Source organism: Procambarus clarkii, unplaced genomic scaffold (genome assembly GCF_040958095.1).
Source record: "Procambarus clarkii isolate CNS0578487 unplaced genomic scaffold, FALCON_Pclarkii_2.0 HiC_scaffold_443, whole genome shotgun sequence".
Classification (NCBI taxonomy): Eukaryota; Metazoa; Arthropoda; class Malacostraca; order Decapoda; family Cambaridae; genus Procambarus; species Procambarus clarkii.
The window spans coordinates 75,237-97,359 of NW_027189476.1; the positions used below are offsets into that span (position 1 = coordinate 75,237).

Consider the following 22,123-nt stretch of genomic DNA (forward strand, 5'->3'; position numbering starts at 1 on the left):
CCAACTTTCCTCTGCTTCCGGGAGGGGGCGGAGCTTCTGCACAGACTGCATCCCATTGGGGCCCTGGGTCCCAGCCCGCCAACCAATCATCGACTCAGCAGCGACAGCCACAAGTTTACTCTGCTGAATCAACAAGCCAGCCCTCACCACACCAGATGCTGCTCCCTAACAGGAACCACAACGTCATAATGGGACTCATCCGCACTGCTGAAATGATTGCAGGCACGAACACCAAGGAATTTGTACGAATTCTGAACATTATGTACGCTGACAACGGTTTACCAACATTTACTGTTCGTGACGAGCTCTTCACAACAACAGCCTCAGCCAACACCAATGCTACGACTTCAGCAACAAATACCACTTCTGCTTCTAACATCAGCATCACCATCTCTTCAACTGCATTGGCAGATATCCTGTCTGCTGACGCCCACCCTGTGCAACCTGATACAGACTCTGCAACATCCTTGCACACTGCTACTACTCCAGACGAACCAGCTACTTCTCCAGTGGTACCTGAGACTGCACCAACTTCACCAGCTTCACCAGAAAATACACCAGCCGCACCTGAGACTACACCAGCTTCACAAGTACCTACACCTGATGCTTCTGAAAACCAACACTTGTTTTCCGATGATGACTCTACTGCCTCGATTGACGTTGAAGCACAATCACCATCTCCAGCAACACAGGAGTCTCCAAGAGTCTCCGCACTATATGATCAACGTGAACAACTTACACTTGGAACTCCCGAATACAGACGCCTCTCCAGCAAAATACTCAACACAAGGTATGCGGAATGCCTGCTGAATGATCCAAACTTAAAGTACACACTAAAGAACGAAGTAATCTTCGTTGAATGCGACGAAACCACATTGTCAAAGGACCTTTTCCCCACCAGACTACGCCGATTACAAACATCAAATGATTACTCGAAGCAAGAAGAAAGAAGAAACAACAAATTGAAGAAGAAGAAGACACCACATGAAGAAAGATTGTTTCCACCTTGAATGCTGAAGCACTGCCACCGCCGCCTTCCAGACCCGCCTCCAAGCCTAGTCAGTTGTTGGGTTGTTTGCAGCATCGACTTATTGTCACGCAGCTGGGTTTAGCCCTGGCACTTTTTCTTCAACTTCAGCATTTCCTCTCACCGACTACTCTTCAGCTGTCCCCACTTCAAGGCTCGCCCCAATGGGCATCTTCTCCTGTATTATTCAGTTCAGTTCAGGGCATTCGTCAATTCGATTCACACAACTTCAACACCATGACTGGACGCGGCAAGGGAGGCAAGGGACTCGGAAAGGGTGGCGCCAAGCGTCATCGTAAGGTGCTACGTGACAACATCCAGGGCATCACCAAGCCCGCTATTCGTCGCTTAGCTCGTCGTGGCGGCGTGAAGCGTATTTCGGGTCTCATCTACGAAGAGACCCGTGGCGTCCTGAAGGTGTTCCTCGAGAACGTCATCCGTGATGCTGTAACCTACACGGAACACGCCAAGAGGAAGACCGTCACTGCTATGGACGTGGTGTACGCTCTGAAGCGCCAGGGTCGTACCCTCTACGGATTCGGCGGATAAGAGCTTGGCTAATCCATCGATTCCACCCACCACCACCTCAAAACGGGACCTAATTAGGTCCCTATACTTTTTTACTGAAGGGCTTAATAGACGATAACATAAATTGTTTTGATATCAGCTAGCACATTGGGTCTTATGAAATCTATTTTTTATCCTCGCATGCTTAAAGGGACTCTGATTGGGGAGGGAGGGGGGGGGGGGAAGGTTTGTTACGTTATATACTAGCAGAGCAGGATCATTGGTGGGGGGTGAGGGGGAGAGAGAGAGAGAGAGAGAGAGAGATCTTTCCCAACTCTTCCTTTTTACATGAGTGAGCTACCCGTTTTATTCATTTTATCCTTCTCAGAGCTGTTTTGATAGTATCCAAATGATGGTAAATGAAAAGGGAGGACACGAATATCTACCCAGAATTCAGGACTGGCAATCGATATGCATGTTTGAGTGCGAATCTTTTTCTCTCTCAACTTAGGTATACGTTTATGTCGTACCTAAAAGCGAGAACCACACTATTGGGACAAGTATGCAAGGCCCAATTTTCCTAACAAGCACAGTTAATTTTGTTATTTTCGAACATTTCTTTCCAAATTGGTTTATCCAATTAACAGTATTATATTAAGATCATGAATTGCTGGGTTAGGTTAGGTTAGGTTAGGTTAGGTTAGCTTAGGTTAGGTTAGGTTAGGTTAGCTTAGCTTAGCTTAGCTTGGGTTAGCTTAGGTTAGGTTAGGTTAGCTTAGCTTGGGTTAGCATAGGTTAGGTTAGGTTTGATTACATTTCTATGTTAGATTTAACTCAAATTCAAAACAATTGCAGTCATTCGGCTTGTTAGTCAACTTGCCTCTAATAGGGGCAATTTGTCTAACAAGACTATTTAGTTTTGTGTGCATATATATATATATATATATATATATATATATATATATATATATATATATATATATATATATATATATATATATATATATATATATATATATATATATATATATATATATATATATATATATATATATATATATATATATATATATATATATATATATATTATAGCTTCAAGACTCCGAACCAATATAGAAGCATCAAGAGGAAGTGCTTGTGTTATGGGCCAATAGGCCTTCTGCAGTTACTTCCATTCTTATGTTTTTATTCCCATTGGTTCGTGTTTTATCTTGTGTAAATGTCAATCACCTTACCCAAAACTTTGGTACCATATCACCTCACCCATGTGTATATATAAATATATATATATATATATATATATATATATATATATATATATATATATATATATATATATATATATATATATATATAATATACAGAGTAAATCTACCCCAAAAGTAATGATTTATTTGTCTACAAAACTAAACTCTTTTTGGAATCATATGAGGCCCCTCCACTGAGGGGGGAGGCCTGGATGTTTATTGTCATGTGTATTCATGCTGCTTGCATGTCATCGTTTATTTTGCCTTTGTTGTTTTCTTGACAGCTTTCTTTGCCTTGGGTGGTTTGGGAGATTTTGAAGCTCTCTTTATTTTGGGCTTTTTGTTCCCAACAACAAGCTGCTGCTGCTGCTTCTTTTTCAAGGCTGTAGGTGGTTTGTTGCTTGTGGCGGCTTTCTTGGGAGTTACCACGGCCTTCTTTGCTGCTGTAGATGGTTTTCTTGGTTGTGGTGGCTTTCTTGGGAGTTAGAACGGCCCTCTTCTCTGCTACGGCCAGCTTGAATGATCCACTAGCTCCACTTCCCTTGGTCTGAACAAGAATGCCGTCAGCCACTGCTTTCTTGAGAAATCTTCGGATGTAAATGGCGATCTTGGCAGCCTCGACTTTGTTGTTGGCAACAACGTACTTCTTGATTGCTTGTAGAGACGAGCCCTTACGGTCTTTGAGTGCTGCGACCGCGGCTAGAACCATTTGACTAGTTTTCGGGTGAGCAACCTGGACGCGAGGTTTCCTGGTGGTGGCCACCACAGCAGCAGCCGCAGCCTTCTTGGTAGGCTTTGCTTCTACCATGATGATGATGAGATAACCAAGGTGATGAGAGACGCTCAGACAGTCACGGGGGAATGATGCTGCCGCCGCTTGAGCCGAACCTATTTATGTGCCGGCACGGTACAGAAGCTGCAACCTGGCAACTCGTCCACCAATCACAACGGTTGGTTTTACGGCTCCGAAACCTGGATCCCATATCTTCTCTAAAATAGAAGCATTTGTTCATGTTCTTTGTAAAAGTATCATAAAGCAGGACAGATGAGACAAATATCATAAAAACTGAAGAGCAGATGAGCACACACATGTATGTATTACAAAAGAAAATCCACAAATTCATTAGAAATTGGCAGGGCAGGCTGAGGAAGTAGGTAGATGTAAAATGTCTGTAAATGGCGAAAGAACATAAACCCAAGACTGAATAAACGATGTTAAATATCCATGCCAAGGAGACAAAAATATGTTAGGATACAATTACCATTAAGACACCACAAGAAGGTCCGTATCCTGCCGTGATGACTAAAAAGAGTTGGTTATTAGCCACAATGTGTAGGCAGTCTCATGCCAACGGCCATACCACGTTGAGAACACCGCTTCTCGTCCGATCAGCGAAGTTAAGCAACGTTGGGTTTGGTTAGTACTTGGATGGGTGACCGCCTGGGAACACCAAATGCTGTTGGCAATAATGTTTTTTGTTTTGTTTTGTTTTGTTTCGTTTGTTTTTGTTTGAATGGCTGGCTCCACGGGAAATTCACGGAGTTGTGTGGAATAAGGCCTGGTAAAATGAATTAATATGTATGTCATGTTTAAAACAAACTCGCTTAATATAGTGTGTGAGGCTTTATACAAAAACAAACAACCAAAACAAAACATGTTGTTTTATATATATATATATATATATATATATATATATATATATATATATATATATATATATATATATATATATATATATATATATATATATATATATATATATATATATATATATATATATATATATATATATATATATATAGCTTAATCCGGGTTTGAACTCGCAACTCCAAGAATACGCATCACTTATATACACTTTACCACTGGACCACAGCTGCAGGACACAAGCTTGATGCTGAGGTATCAATTTAATGACGTAAATGCCATTTCCACAAATAAATGATAATTTAAAAGTATTTGTATGTACAAATCTTTTCTGTTTAAAAGGCTACAATATCAGTTACATATATAATTTGTGTTAATGTTTCTATACCCACAGGAAGGCATGTTTTTGCTTATATGTAAGGGGTACGGAGAAGGAATCCACAGACCATCAGTCCCCTTCCCCTCCCCCCCCCCCTCCCACCTACTACCACCACCACCACCACCACCACCACTACTCACCACCACCACCACTACTCACCACCAATCACCACCACCACCAATCACCACCAATCACCACCAATCACCACCACCACACCTAACCGAAAACCCCCTAACACATCAACCCTCCCCCCAATCAACAGGCGAAATAATAACCCTCAAATGCCTGCCTGCCTGCCAGCCAGCCAATACTAACGGTCTTCTCAGAAAGAAAATCTCTTTGTATCTGTATTACTTGATGAAATGTATGATTCTAATAATGAAAATAAATTTTGATGTCGGTTGTATGAGCATAATGACCAATATGCACATGATATGAATGAATTAAATAGTGTAGTTTTAAGTAATTAGGTTGTAGACACATTAAGCGGATATGATATTTGAAGCGTCCAGAACTGGTGATTTTTGGTTTAGTTTTAAATGCACCACCACCATTGCTTCCCCAGAGCCTAATTAAGGACCGGTAAAAGGAGTCAATATGTATGTCATCTATAAAACCAAAGAATGAATAAAAACACACACACACACACACACCTACATAATAGTATTAGGAAGATTGTATGGCAAAAAAAAAAAGTACTCCCATTGGGTCGTTTGAACTCGCGACTTCCAAAACACCAGCCACACACCTTACCACCCAGCCACCATAGAGTTGGTATAATTGTGCAACTTTAGTTATAAAAGTAAAGTTCTTATTGTCTCAAATCTTATTGTCTGTTCTATGAAAAGGCATGATGTAAATTATGTATTTTTTGAATGATTGAATTGTAGGCACATTAAGCGGATTCGATATTTGATATATCCAGAAAAGGTGATTTCTGTTCAGTTTTAAAATGCATCACTGTTAACGCTAAAGGACTGGTAAAACGACTCGATGTTTGTCATTTTTAAAATAAACACTAAAACTAGGCCCTTAACATATATAATGTTTGAATATAAATTGAATGCATATAAATACAAAGTGGGAGTGGCTGGCTGGCTGGCTGGCTGGCTGGCTGGCTGGCTGGCTGGCTGCCTGCCTGCCTGCCTGCCTGCCTGCCTGCCTGCCTGCCTGCCTGCCTGCCTGCCTGCCTGCCTGCCTGCCTGCCTGGCTGGCTGGCTGGCCGGCCCGCCCGCCCGCCCGCCCGCCCGCCCGCCCGCCCGCCCGCCCGCCCGCCTGCCCGCCCGCCTGCTTGCCTTGCCTTGCCTTGCCTTGCCTGTCCTGTCCTGTCCTGTTCTGTTATTGCCTTGCCTTGCCTTGCCTTGCCTTGCCTTGCCTTGCCCTGCCCTGCCCTGCCTTGGCTGCAGCTGGCTGGCTGGCCGTAAATCAACTCTTAACAACACCATACCACACCACACCATCACTCATCACCCATCACCCACCACCGGCCCCAGTCTCCCAGCCTCTCTTATATACCCGAGCAGGCCCTTTAAATTATTTGAATTGTTGCACTTCGGCCAATGGCAGGCACGATCGCTGCTGCTCAAACATATTCTGGTTCACAAGTATTAATATATATATATATATATATATATATATATATATATATATATATATATATATATATATATATATATATATATATATATATATATATATATATTCATGAAACACATTAAAACCTTGATCATTTATTCATTCATTACGTCTAGTGAAGAATTGCTTTTGTTCATTTGTATGATTAAAAATTAATAGAATATGAATTCCTCGCTTAAAGTAAAATATAAAATATATATTGGATTTATATGATTGGTTAATATTCCAAGTGATGCTGAATATCCCCTATAATTTTGTTTTGTTTGTTTGTTTGTTATGTACACATTCCAAATGAAATCAATATAAATGTTATTATTAATGTTTGAAAGTTGATTGTCTACTTGAATCTCTCTATTAAAGTGTGTGTGGCTCCGGATGGAGCCTGGTTATGGTATTTGTCGTGGTGGGTGGCAGAAGTGCTTACTTCTTCTCTGTCTTCTTTGGCAAAAGAACTGCCTGAATGTTTGGAAGAACACCTCCCTGTGCAATGGTTACGCCAGACAGAAGTTTGTTGAGTTCTTCGTCGTTGCGGATGGCCAACTGCAAGTGACGTGGGATGATACGGGTCTTCTTGTTGTCACGTGCGGCGTTACCGGCGAGCTCCAGAACTTCGGCAGCGAGGTATTCCATGACGGCTGCCAGGTAGACAGGAGCGCCAGCACCGACGCGTTCGGCGTAGTTGCCCTTACGCAGCAGACGGTGAATTCTGCCCACGGGGAACTGAAGTCCGGCCCTGCTGGAGCGAGACTTTGACTTGCCCTTCACTTTGCCTCCCTTGCCGCGTCCTGACATTGCTGCTGCTGTTGTGGGTTTGTGGTGTTTTATGCCGCTTCGCTTTCGCTTTGATGTCCAAAGAGCTTGGAAAGGATGTGGGAGGAAGAAGGATGGGGCGATGAAATTCTTGGAAGAGGATTTGGATGTGGAGAGAGGAGGCTTGAAAGTTCGGTGGCCCGTCCACCTTGGATTGGAGATGTTTTTTCAGTCAAAGCCTGTAGCTTAAGTTCTTCTTGGGCGGCAGGAGGCTAGTGGTGGGGCAGGGTGATGTCGTCCTGGTTCACTTGAGGTGGTCTGTCTGGCTTGGAGGAGGCGTCTTCCTTATTGAGATGGTGAGAGGTAAGTTCACTGTTGCTTGGTGGTGTCTTGGCCAGGAGGTATTCGCATGTACTTCCCGAATGTTAGCGGTGGTATTGGTATTCCTGTCGGGTCTTCATCTTCTTCCAGGAAGGTCACTTGTCCCCTCTTGACGTCGAATTTAGGGTCGATGTATGCACTCTCCAGAGCGCAGAGGTCTACATAGCGTTCCACGGTCTCGTGGTGGACAAACACAGGGTAAGGAATGGTTTTCCTGAGCTGGTTCATGATCCTGTTGCATTCTAAGGCAATGACCATTCTTGTGCTTCGATTGCCGTTGAAATTGCCACCGTGATTGAGGTAAAGTCCAAAGCAGGGCACTTTCTTGCTTGATTTGCTTGGGTTTAGGTCGAAGTCTGGGGCCTCATATGTGAAGGTCTCAGCCAAGGCTTCTAGGGACTCTGGTTCTGAATCTGATTCTGATTCCACTTGCTGACTTCTTGGTCTCCTTTTTGCTCTCATTTTCTTCCGTCTCGGGCTGGTGGGGGCAGGTGATGAGGTTGACTTGTCTGCTGTGGTGGTAGTCTGGGTGGATGCTGTTGCCTGGGTGACTTGTGCTGGGTTCGACTCCGGTGGTGGTGGTTGCGGTATGACTGCGGTTACTGTTGGTGTTGGAATTTCGTCTGTTTGGGTTGAAGCAGCGTTGTGATGTTGAAATAGGTCTGCTGGTATCAACATTGTAGGCAGGTTGTTCTGGGCGAGCAGCATGTTCAGTACTCTCACGTATTTTGCGTTGTCTGTTCCCGCCTCTCTCTCAGCTACACTGATCAGGCATGGGATGAGAGTGGTGTTGGTCGAGGCCGCTGATTGGTTGACAGTCAAGTTGGTTGGCTGAGCTGCAGTCGCCTGTGTCCTGGGTCCCCATTGGGGGGTGGTCTGGCCTGGTGTGGACGTCTGTGTAGCAGGAGCAGAAGCGTTGGGAAGCACTGGAAACGATGTAGCTTGGATATTGAAGCTCGCCGGCTGATTGGTTGTTGGGTTGGCAGTTGCTGTTTTATTTATTTCGTCTAGTCGTACTTGGCAGTCCATGGAGACGGCGATGTGAGCTCCTCCACAATTGAGGCACAGTTTGGTGGTTGACCGGCAGGTTTTGAAGTGATGATCCTGGGTACAAATGCTGCATTTAACCTCTGCTTGTTGGCAGTTCTTGGTATCATGATCGTACTTGTAGCACTTAAAGCACTGGCGAATGTTGTAGTACCGTTCCTTCTTTACAGTGTCAGGTGTGATGGAAATATCCAGACATCTAAATCCATTTTCCACAGCTTGGGTCGCTGCAGCAGCTGTTGTGAAGGTGACCTTGAGAGTAGGCCTAGGGTTGTCGTTGTTCTTGATGACCTTGACTGTAGCAGCAGTCAGAGCCGGGTTTCTGGTGTTGATACTATCAAGTATGGTACCAGGGTCTTGGGTGGCGATGTAGACACTTGTGTGGCTGACGAAGATGGTTCGTTCAGCCAAGTAGCGACGGTTAGGAGTGATGATCAGGTTGGCGTTTCGTAGGGCGTCCTGGTGTTCTGGTGCAAACAGTTGCTCCAGAGCTTGCTCGCTTGAATAAAGAAGTACAGCGCCGTCAGCATCGTCACGGATGTCCAACGGGGCTGCATTCGTGATGTCAACGATTTTCCTTAGTAATTGGGGTCCGGTGTAAGTGGTTTCGTCACGAAACCGGACCTTTATGCGGTAAATCATGGCTCTACGTTGCTGCCTAATATTTACCCACCCGGCAGTGCTGGGTGCAGAGAGCCTGATCTAGGTTTTCGGTCGAAAGTTTGTGTCTTAATCTTATCGGGGTCGCCCTTTTTTTTATGCCGCCCCGCAGATCGAGCTTCGTGTTATATACCCCGCTCAGGATCAAGGGAGCCCGCCACTGACCAATCAGCGCGCTCCGCCACGCGACCCGCTCTGAGCTGAGTCGCGAGCGGGATATAAAAGGAAAGCTCGCCTCGCGCAAAAGTTCATTATTGTATCGCAACGCCAGCCAGCACGAGCATCATCATGCCACCCAAGGCATCTGGAAAGGCTGCCAAGAAGGCCGGAAAGGCCCAGAAGGCCATTGCCAAGGGCGATAAGAAAAAGAAGCGCAGGAGGAAGGAGAGCTACAGCATCTACATCTACAAAGTGCTGAAGCAGGTCCACCCCGACACTGGTATCTCTTCCAAAGCCATGTCGATCATGAACTCGTTCGTGAACGACATCTTCGAGCGCATCGCCGCCGAGGCTTCTCGCCTGGCCCACTACAACAAGCGTTCCACCATTACCAGTCGGGAGATCCAGACGGCTGTAAGGCTCCTGTTGCCCGGAGAACTGGCCAAGCACGCCGTCTCTGAGGGCACTAAGGCCGTCACCAAGTACACCTCCTCCAAGTAAACGGCTTACTTACTGCCCTGTGGTGGTGGCTTGGCCTCAAACCAACAAACTCGGCTCCATTGGAGCCACACTTTAATTTCTAAAGAGATTGTGAGTGTTAGACACCAATACTATTATAACAAAAACCTCTGTCACTGAAAGCAAATAGCTATAAAATGAGAATATTTATGAAACTGTCTGTGTGTGTTTCTCTCTCTCAGTGTCTGTCTGTCTGTCTGTCTGTCTGTCTGTCTGTCTGCCTGCCTGCCTGCCTGTCTGTCTGTCTGTCTGTCTGTCTGTCTGTCTGTCTGTCTGTCTGTCTGTCTGTCTGTCTGTCTGTCTGTTTGTCTGTCTGTCTTGTCTATCTTGTCTGTGTGTCTCTCTCTCTCTCTCTCTCTCTCTCTCTCTCTCTCTCTCTCTCTCTCTCTCTCTCTCTCTCAACACATATAAGCACTCGGTATCTTTTTTCTAGAGATTAGAGATTCATTGTTATGTTCCACATTAGGATTACTATGCAGGCCACCCTCTTAGGTTTGAAAATGTCAAGAAAACGGTTAATTTAAAATGTCATCTCCTAACTTAACAGATTAAGCCAGAGGACCGAAAACAGAATAAAACAGGACTGGACAGTATATGTCACTTATACAAGCTGCTTTTATTTCTAGTACAGTATGACAATTTTTATTTTGGGGGGGGGGGGGGGGGTGATCCTTGACAGTGCATAAGAGTGAAAAGCGACGGCGTTTTGTTTGTAAGAGAACAGGTTGTACTACAAATGACTTGATTTATTGATATCACATGTATGTATGACACCTAAATTATGCTAGGAATGTCTGAAATCTCCTTAGAAGGATATTTTGGCCCTGAGAAGGGCCGAGTTTGGTGTATACTAGGGTGGTCGATTTAGCTTATGCACGCTCTCCACGGATACGGCGAGCAAGCTGAATGTCCTTTGGCATGATGGTGACACGCTTGGCGTGGATGGCACAGAGGTTAGTGTCCTCGAAGAGACCGACCAGGTAAGCCTCGGATGCCTCCTGTAAAGCCATGACGGCAGACGACTGGAAGCGAAGATCGGTCTTGAAGTCCTGGGCAATCTCGCGCACCAGACGCTGGAAGGGAAGTTTCCTGATGAGCAACTCGGTGCTCTTCTGGTAACGACGGATCTCACGCAGGGCGACCGTTCCGGGCCTGTAACGGTGAGGCTTCTTCACACCCCCTGTGGCAGGAGCAGACTTGCGTGCTGCCTTGGTGGCCAGCTGCTTACGAGGAGCCTTGCCTCCCGTGGACTTGCGAGCAGTCTGCTTGGTGCGAGCCATGGTGAACAACTGTGGTTTGTGATGGCCGGCGCCGAAAAATTTTTGCTTATATACGCCGTCTCGAGGCGCTTGCTCGAGCGCCATTGGCTGCTCGACTCGCCTACGTCACCCCGTTGCCCCTCCCCTCCTTCCTCTGGCTGCAGCCAACAGGCGGCTCACCTCAATCACTATTATCGCTGATTTTGCTCTATTTTTTGGATTTGTGCAAAAGTCATTTCACAGGGACGTGAAACAGACGAGTAGGCAACTGCAGTTTTGAAAGCGTTGTGAGAAAGCCGTGTCTACTCGACCACAAGCGTAAAGTAAGGGCAGGCAGGAGTTGCAATGCTACTAGTACGTCCGCTTGATGGGATATAGTCGGGAAATCGTGCGGGCATTCGGACCCCTCACTGGCTCAGATCACATACCCATATCACTCACACTCTCCAGCAACCCCATACTCATCCCAGCCACCCCACAATATGACTATCAAAATGCAGACTGGGAAGCCTTCAAACAACACCTAACTGCCAGCACACAGCCCTACAACTTCCAAGACAAACCACACACAGACATAGATTCCCAAGTCCTCACCATCCAGAATAACATCATACAAGCAGCTGATGCTACCATTCCAAAAACAACCCACAAAACTAGATACTCCTTTTTTCCTTCGATCAGAACAAAAAGGCTACTCTCCTGCTATCACAACAGATTCACCCACAACCTTCACAGATACAATCAAGTAAACACAGACCTCACTATACTCAAAAACCACATACTCAACAGCCTTGACCAAGACCATGCTAACAACTGGGAGAAACTCATACATAAAGCTGAAATACAAAGAAAAACAACTCCACAACAATTCTGGAACTTCATAAAGAGGATCAGAGGAAACTCCTCCTCTTCTGCCTTTACATACATCACTCACAACAATCAAAACTACACCGATCCCTCAGAAGTAATAGGCATATTTAAACAACACTGGCAGGACATCTTCAATCCCCACCCCCCACAACCAACAGCAATACAAAACATAAACAGAGTAGAAACATGGATACGACACAACCCTCATGCCATCACACACTACCCTACCATTGACCTCACGACACTAGACGACTTAGAAAGTGACCTCACAGAATCAATACTACCTGAAGAAGTTAAACTCATGCTCAAGAACACCAGACGTAAAGCCCCAGGAGCCTCTGGCATTGGCCAAGCTCTCCTCAAGCAACTTCCAGACCCCCTAATCTTTGCACTCACAGACGTCTACAACGCCTCACTAGCATCAGGATATTTCCCAAGCCCATTCAAAGAAGCCACAGCAATCCTCATTCCAAAACCCCAAAAATCCCCGACAGACCCTAAGAACTACAGACCGATCAGCTTACTAGAGACATTAGGAAAAGTATACGAAAAACTCATTAATCATAAACTCAGGAATCACCTAGAACACAAAAACATATTGACAGACAAACAATTTGGCTTCAGACAACACCGCTCAACACAAGACGCACTGAACATAATAACAAACTACCTCTCCATAAATAAACACCAAAGGGCCAAGACGGCCCTCATTGCAAAGGACGTCGAAAAAGCTTTTGACACCGTATGGCACGACGGCCTGCGTTACAAACTCTGCACTCTGTTTCAACTATCTGATAACATGCAGAGGCTACTTTGCAGCTTTCTAACAAATAGAAAGATGCAGATCAAGTTCCTCAGCAAGCTGTCGGGTTATTTCAACCTAAATGCAGGTGTCCCTCAGGGCTCAGTTCTTTCACCAACCTTATACATACTCTATATAAACGACATCCCTGACCCAGTATACTGGACATCAATGACCCTTTGCTACGCTGACGACGTAACCCAACTGATCACAGACTATACGATTAACGCCCTCACACGGAAAGCACAACAAGAAATAGACAAAGTCACCCTCTGGGAACACGACTGGCGAATTAAAACAAACCCCAACAAGTCAAAAATAACATACTTTTTCTACAACAAACGACGTAACCCTGACCCAGTAAAACTCTACTCTCAATCACCAGATGCAACACAGATCCCAAGAGTCAACAAAACCACAGTACTTGGACTCACACTAGACTTTAACCTTCGCTTTCACACACACATAACACCCAAGAAAGCTATAGCCTCAAACGCCCTATCAAAACTCTACCCACTTAAACATGCCTCCCAAGCCACCAAGCTCTACTTATACAAAACACTTATTCTCCCACTCCTAACATATGCACCGATCCCACTCACACTTGCAGCACCAACAAATAGGAAGAAACTCCAGCGTACCCAGAACAGGGCTCTGAGATGGGTGTTCGATACCCATTGGCAGGACTTCACCACCAGTGAGGCCCTGCATGAGAGGGCGAACATCCCACCTCTGAACATAACCTGGGATACTATGGGGAAGAAACAGATTGACAGAATTCTCACCTATCATGACAACTACGACACGTTCCTCAGAAACGTCCTAAGCAGACCCAGACATACGCACAACCTCTTTAACCTGATCGACGATCCACCTCCTGCTCCGTCCTTTACATAACCCCTCTCCTATAATATCACTACTCAAATCACCAAACTTCCAACTATAACCTCCTAACTCTTCTCCCCCCTCTTTAGGGGGGGACCAACTAGCTCCCGTTTTCTGGTGCCTTGGGTGGGCCGCGATGCTGATTAACAGATCAAAGACCACATCTGGTGTGAGCCTCCAGGGCACACCCAGCTGAGGACTGCTGTCTCCGTGGGTGCTCAGAAAAGACGAAATGTTGTCACAGATCCGATTCCTTGCCTTCACTGCCTAGTCTGGTCATAACGATTTCAATGCCATGCAGCTGGGTCTAGCCCTGGCACTTTACCTCATACTGAAAACCCTTCCTCTCACCCCCACTAATTCTTCCCCTATCCCCACTTCCACGCTCACCCATTAGGGTATCTTGACCTATATTTAAATGAATGAATGAATGGCATTCGCATGCTCTTGTACATGCACAAAACCCCACCAGCACCCCATCAAAACCTAAAAATTCATAAAGATCATACAGTTTAATGTGCGGGCATATTTCAACATTAGACACATGGTGTCAGATTTTATTGAGATCGAGAGACCTGATGTGCTATTATTAAATAGCACATACATCACGAACTCATATAAAATCAAACATTATGGCTACACCTCTTACCAGTCACCAGATGAAGCACATGAAGGAGTTGCAATACTCATCCGTTCTTCATACAAACACGAACTCTTACACACTCATTGGCTTCACAAACATTTCCTAGCCATTAAAGTTCATACACAAATGGGGTCTCTCATCATCTGCACAACCTACACCCGTCCTAACACCGACATTCCCATGCAAGATTTCATAACTCTCTTCAACAACTCTCACTTGCCTGTTTTTCTGCTTGCAGACCTCAATGCACAACACCCTACATTCCACCACAATACCACAAATCAGCATGGCAGACAGCTTCACCAAATATACACCCAAAAACATCTATTCTTTCTTGGCCCTGATTTCCCCACTTGTTTCACACATACAGGTTCTGGCCGGCCTGATCTCATATTCACCAACAGACACGGCAGCAACTTGCAACACTTCATTTCACCAGGGCCCATTACGGGCTCTGATCATATTCCCTTAATTCTCACAGTCTCCACAAATCCTATTCTCATCCCCAGCACTCCTCAATTCTCATACCATAGGGCAAACTGGGACATGTTCAAACAACACATTGATGACACTGATCTCACTTATGAATACAATGACAAACATCACACTGACATCGACACACAAGCACGCAACATACAAGACACCATCATTCATGCAGCAAACATCTCCATCCCTAAAACAGCACACAAACCACATTTTACTTTCACCCCCTCCATTCGCTCCAAACGCCTCTTAGCTTGCTATCACACTAGATTCTTACAAAACATACATCGTCATGGACAAATACTATGGGACCTAACAGCATTAAAAAACCATATCCTTAACAGCCTAGATGAAGACCACACAAAACATTGGAAACACCTTATAGAACAAGCAGAACAATACAGAAAACTGACACCTCAAGAATTCTGGAAACGAATCAAACGATTACAAGGATCAACTCACACACCGTTTAAATACCTTCTAAATAATAACAACAAAATCACTGATCCTGAAGCAGTTCTCAACATTTTTAAACACCACTGGGAACAAATCTTTCACCCACATCCTCCTGAACCATTTGCACGCCCCAACATTGAAATAGTCGAAGACTGGATACACCAAAATAGACAAGCAACTACACCAGACGACCTCATTCACCTTGAAAATCTCAATTCAAACACTGAACTACAGACTCCCCTAACTCTAGCTGATGTCAAGACAGCTCTCATGGGCACTCGTCGTAGAGCCCCTGGTGCGTCTGGCATTGGACATATCCTTCTTAGACAACTCCCTGCTTCTATCATTACTGCTATCACTAACCTATTCAACGCCTCCCTTGCCTCTGGGTACTTTCCACTCAACTTTAAGTCTGCCACAGCCGTTCTTATTCCAAAACCTGGGAAACCCCACACTGACCCAAAGAATTATAGACCCATCAGCCTTCTAGAGACACTTGGCAAAGTCTTTGAAAGGCTGATCAACCAGAGACTTAGAACGCACCTTGAACACAATGACTTACTCACTAACAAACAGTTTGGATTTCGGCCTCACCGGTCCACTCACGACGCCTTAAACATCATGACTAACTACCTCAGTATCAATCAGCACCAAAGACTTAAGACTGCACTCATCACTAAGGACGTTGAGAAGGCCTTTGACACTGTTTGGCATGACGGCTTAAAATTCAAACTATGCAACAACTTTAATCTTCCTCTCATCACCACCAAACTTCTTTCGAACTACTTAGACAATAGGACAATGAGAATTAAGTTCCTCCAACAACACTCTGACTACTTCAACTTAAACGCCGGTGTTCCCCAAGGTTCTGTTCTTGCCCCAACACTCTACATCCTATACATAAACGACATTCCTGACCCTGTTCATCACACTTCATTAACCATATGTTATGCTGATGATGTCTCTCACCTTGTCACCAGCAACACCATTGATACACTAACAAACAGAGCACAAACAGAACTTGATGTTGTCACTGAGTGGGAGTACAAATGGCGTATAAAAACCAACTCCAGCAAATCTAAAATCACCTACTTTTTCTGTAAAAGAACTATTCGCCCAATTCCTCTCAAACTCTATTCATACACTCAAAATCCTACTTATATCTCTGTATCTCCCTCCTCCACAGTCCTGGGACTCACATTTGATCGACAACTACTCTTTCACACACACATAACACAGAAACATGCAATAGCTCTTCAAGCCATGAAGAAACTATACAGACTTAGATTTGCAAAACCTGACACAAAAATGCACCTTTACAAAGCACTTATTAGACCTCTCCTAACATACGCTCCACTAGCTCTTTCTCTATCTGCACGCACTAACAAAATAAAACTTCAAAGAATACAGAATAGAGCACTAAGATGGGTACTCAACACCCGATGGCAAGAGTTAAATACCAGTCAAAGTCTCCATGAAAGTACTAACATTCCTGCCCTAAATACCTACTGGAAAACTCTATCAGACAAACAAATCGATAGACTACTCACTCATCATGAACAACACATTGATTTTCTCCTACACACTCTCAGACTACCACGAAACAATCATGACCTCTTCTCTACCATCCATGATCCTCTTCCTAACTCTGTATTTCGTTAAACTTTAGCTCTCAACACCCAGCATCCACTATCATTACATATTCAGCTCTCAACAACCAGCACAAACAATCCGTAAAAAAGTTCAGCCCTGACGCTCTTGAGCCAATCACTGTGATGTTGTGAGTTTGTGATGTCCCGATGTTGTCACTGAAAACACCCGACTGAGTCCCTGCCTCGAAAGCCGCAACCTAACGACACGCAGCTGGGTTTAGCCCTGGCACTTTTTCTCTTACAAATCTTTTTCCTCTCACCCCCCCTTATCTTCTTCTGTCCCCACTTCCAAACTCGCCCCTATGGGCATCTTCTCCTGTATTATTCTGATTCTGATTCTGGCATTCGTCAATTCGATTCACACAACTTCAACACCATGACTGGACGCGGCAAGGGAGGCAAGGGACTCGGAAAGGGTGGCGCCAAGCGTCATCGTAAGGTGCTACGTGACAACATCCAGGGCATCACCAAGCCCGCTATTCGTCGCTTAGCTCGTCGTGGCGGCGTGAAGCGTATTTCGGGTCTCATCTACGAAGAGACCCGTGGCGTCCTGAAGGTGTTCCTCGAGAACGTCATCCGTGATGCTGTAACCTACACGGAACACGCCAAGAGGAAGACCGTCACTGCTATGGACGTGGTGTACGCTCTGAAGCGCCAGGGTCGTACCCTCTACGGATTCGGCGGATAAGAGCTTGGCTAATCCATCGATTCCACCCACCACCACCTCAAAACGGGACCTAATTAGGTCCCTATACTTTTTTACTGAAGGGCTTAATAGACGATAACATAAATTGTTTTGATATCAGCTAGCACATTGGGTCTTATGAAATCTATTTTTTATCCTCGCATGCTTAAAGGGACTCTGATTGGGGAGGGAGGGGGGGGGGGGGGAAGGTTTGTTACGTTATATACTAGCAGAGCAGGATCATTGGTGGGGGGTGAGGGGGAGAGAGAGAGAGAGAGAGAGAGAGATCTTTCCCAACTCTTCCTTTTTACATGAGTGAGCTACCCGTTTTATTCATTTTATCCTTCTCAGAGCTGTTTTGATAGTATCCAAATGATGGTAAATGAAAAGGGAGGACACGAATATCTACCCAGAATTCAGGACTGGCAATCGATATGCATGTTTGAGTGCGAATCTTTTTCTCTCTCAACTTAGGTATACGTTTATGTCGTACCTAAAAGCGAGAACCACACTATTGGGACAAGTATGCAAGGCCCAATTTTCCTAACAAGCACAGTTAATTTTGTTATTTTCGAACATTTCTTTCCAAATTGGTTTATCCAATTAACAGTATTATATTAAGATCATGAATTGCTGGGTTAGGTTAGGTTAGGTTAGGTTAGGTTAGGTTAGCTTAGGTTAGGTTAGGTTAGGTTAGCTTAGCTTAGCTTAGCTTGGGTTAGCTTAGGTTAGGTTAGGTTAGCTTAGCTTGGGTTAGCATAGGTTAGGTTAGGTTTGATTACATTTCTATGTTAGATTTAACTCAAATTCAAAACAATTGCAGTCATTCGGCTTGTTAGTCAACTTGCCTCTAATAGGGGCAATTTGTCTAACAAGACTATTTAGTTTTGTGTGCATATATATATATATATATATATATATATATATATATATATATATATATATATATATATATATATATATATATATATATATATATATATATATATATATATATATATATATATATATATATATATATATATATATATATATATATATATATTATAGCTTCAAGACTCCGAACCAATATAGAAGCATCAAGAGGAAGTGCTTGTGTTATGGGCCAATAGGCCTTCTGCAGTTACTTCCATTCTTATGTTTTTATTCCCATTGGTTCGTGTTTTATCTTGTGTAAATGTCAATCACCTTACCCAAAACTTTGGTACCATATCACCTCACCCATGTGTATATATAAATATATATATATATATATATATATATATATATATATATATATATATATATATAATATACAGAGTAAATCTACCCCAAAAGTAATGATTTATTTGTCTACAAAACTAAACTCTTTTTGGAATCATATGAGGCCCCTCCACTGAGGGGGGAGGCCTGGATGTTTATTGTCATGTGTATTCATGCTGCTTGCATGTCATCGTTTATTTTGCCTTTGTTGTTTTCTTGACAGCTTTCTTTGCCTTGGGTGGTTTGGGAGATTTTGAAGCTCTCTTTATTTTGGGCTTTTTGTTCCCAACAACAAGCTGCTGCTGCTGCTTCTTTTTCAAGGCTGTAGGTGGTTTGTTGCTTGTGGCGGCTTTCTTGGGAGTTACCACGGCCTTCTTTGCTGCTGTAGATGGTTTCTTGGTTGTGGTGGCTTTCTTGGGAGTTAGAACGGCCCTCTTCTCTGCTACGGCCAGCTTGAATGATCCACTAGCTCCACTTCCCTTGGTCTGAACAAGAATGCCGTCAGCCACTGCTTTCTTGAGAAATCTTCGGATGTAAATGGCGATCTTGGCAGCCTCGACTTTGTTGTTGGCAACAACGTACTTCTTGATTGCTTGTAGAGACGAGCCCTTACGGTCTTTGAGTGCTGCGACCGCGGCTAGAACCATTTGACTAGTTTTCGGGTGAGCAACCTGGACGCGAGGTTTCCTGGTGGTGGCCACCACAGCAGCAGCCGCAGCCTTCTTGGTAGGCTTTGCTTCTACCATGATGATGATGAGATAACCAAGGTGATGAGAGACGCTCAGACAGTCACGGGGGAATGATGCTGCCGCCGCTTGAGCCGAACCTATTTATGTGCCGGCACGGTACAGAAGCTGCAACCTGGCAACTCGTCCACCAATCACAACGGTTGGTTTTACGGCTCCGAAACCTGGATCCCATATCTTCTCTAAAATAGAAGCATTTGTTCATGTTCTTTGTAAAAGTATCATAAAGCAGGACAGATGAGACAAATATCATAAAAACTGAAGAGCAGATGAGCACACACATGTATGTATTACAAAAGAAAATCCACAAATTCATTAGAAATTGGCAGGGCAGGCTGAGGAAGTAGGTAGATGTAAAATGTCTGTAAATGGCGAAAGAACATAAACCCAAGACTGAATAAACGATGTTAAATATCCATGCCAAGGAGACAAAAATATGTTAGGATACAATTACCATTAAGACACCACAAGAAGGTCCGTATCCTGCCGTGATGACTAAAAAGAGTTGGTTATTAGCCACAATGTGTAGGCAGTCTCATGCCAACGGCCATACCACGTTGAGAACACCGCTTCTCGTCCGATCAGCGAAGTTAAGCAACGTTGGGTTTGGTTAGTACTTGGATGGGTGACCGCCTGGGAACACCAAATGCTGTTGGCAATAATGTTTTTTGTTTTGTTTTGTTTTGTTTCGTTTGTTTTTGTTTGAATGGCTGGCTCCACGGGAAATTCACGGAGTTGTGTGGAATAAGGCCTGGTAAAATGAATTAATATGTATGTCATGTTTAAAACAAACTCGCTTAATATAGTGTGTGAGGCTTTATACAAAAACAAACAACCAAAACAAAACATGTTGTTTTATATATATATATATATATATATATATATATATATATATATATATATATATATATATATATATATATATATATATATATATATATATATATATATATATATATATATATAGCTTAATCCGGGTTTGAACTCGCAACTCCAAGAATACGCATCACTTATATACACTTTACCACTGGACCACAGCTGCAGGACACAAGCTTGATGCTGAGGTATCAATTTAATGACGTAAATGCCATTTCCACAAATAAATGATAATTTAAAAGTATTTGTATGTACAAATCTTTTCTGTTTAAAAGGCTACAATATCAGTTACATATATAATTTGTGTTAATGTTTCTATACCCACAGGAAGGCATGTTTTTGCTTATATGTAAGGGGTACGGAGAAGGAATCCACAGACCATCAGTCCCCTTCCCCCCCCCCCCCCCCCCCCTCCCACCTACTACCACCACCACCACCACCACCACCACTACTCACCACCACCACCACTACTCACCACCAATCACCACCACCACCAATCACCACCAATCACCACCAATCACCACCACCACACCTAACCGAAAACCCCCTAACACATCAACCCTCCCCCCAATCAACAGGCGAAATAATAACCCTCAAATGCCTGCCTGCCTGCCAGCCAGCCAATACTAACGGTCTTCTCAGAAAGAAAATCTCTTTGTATCTGTATTACTTGATGAAATGTATGATTCTAATAATGAAAATAAATTTTGATGTCGGTTGTATGAGCATAATGACCAATATGCACATGATATGAATGAATTAAATAGTGTAGTTTTAAGTAATTAGGTTGTAGACACATTAAGCGGATATGATATTTGACGCGTCCAGAACTGGTGATTTTTGGTTTAGTTTTAAATGCACCACCACCATTGCTTCCCCAGAGCCTAATTAAGGACCGGTAAAAGGAGTCAATATGTATGTCATCTATAAAACCAAAGAATGAATAAAAACACACACACACACACACACCTACATAATAGTATTAGGAAGATTGTATGGCAAAAAAAAAAGTACTCCCATTGGGTCGTTTGAACTCGCGACTTCCAAAACACCAGCCACACACCTTACCACCCAGCCACCATAGAGTTGGTATAATTGTGCAACTTTAGTTATAAAAGTAAAGTTCTTATTGTCTCAAATCTTATTGTCTGTTCTATGAAAAGGCATGATGTAAATTATGTATTTTTTGAATGATTGAATTGTAGGCACATTAAGCGGATTCGATATTTGATATATCCAGAAAAGGTGATTTCTGTTCAGTTTTAAAATGCATCACTGTTAACGCTAAAGGACTGGTAAAACGACTCGATGTTTGTCATTTTTAAAATAAACACTAAAACTAGGCCCTTAACATATATAATGTTTGAATATAAATTGAATGCATATAAATACAAAGTGGGAGTGGCTGGCTGGCTGGCTGGCTGGCTGGCTGGCTGGCTGGCTGGCTGCCTGCCTGCCTGCCTGCCTGCCTGCCTGCCTGCCTGCCTGCCTGCCTGCCTGCCTGCCTGCCTGCCTGCCTGCCTGCCTGCCTGGCTGGCTGGCTGGCCGGCCGCCCGCCCGCCCGCCCG

At 43.9% G+C, this 22,123-nt stretch overlaps 2 non-coding genes across 2 annotated transcripts; both read left to right on the forward strand.

The window, feature by feature from the left end:
* The first annotated feature begins 4,128 nt into the window (after positions 1–4,128).
* On the forward strand, positions 4,129–4,247 carry LOC138361521 (5S ribosomal RNA). The gene has a single exon (XR_011227003.1). It is a non-coding gene; the product is annotated as a 5S ribosomal RNA (ribosomal RNA).
* Positions 4,248–20,218: 15,971 nt separating this feature from the next.
* On the forward strand, positions 20,219–20,337 carry LOC138361522 (5S ribosomal RNA). The gene has a single exon (XR_011227004.1). It is a non-coding gene; the product is annotated as a 5S ribosomal RNA (ribosomal RNA).
* Positions 20,338–22,123: the final 1,786 nt, after the last annotated feature.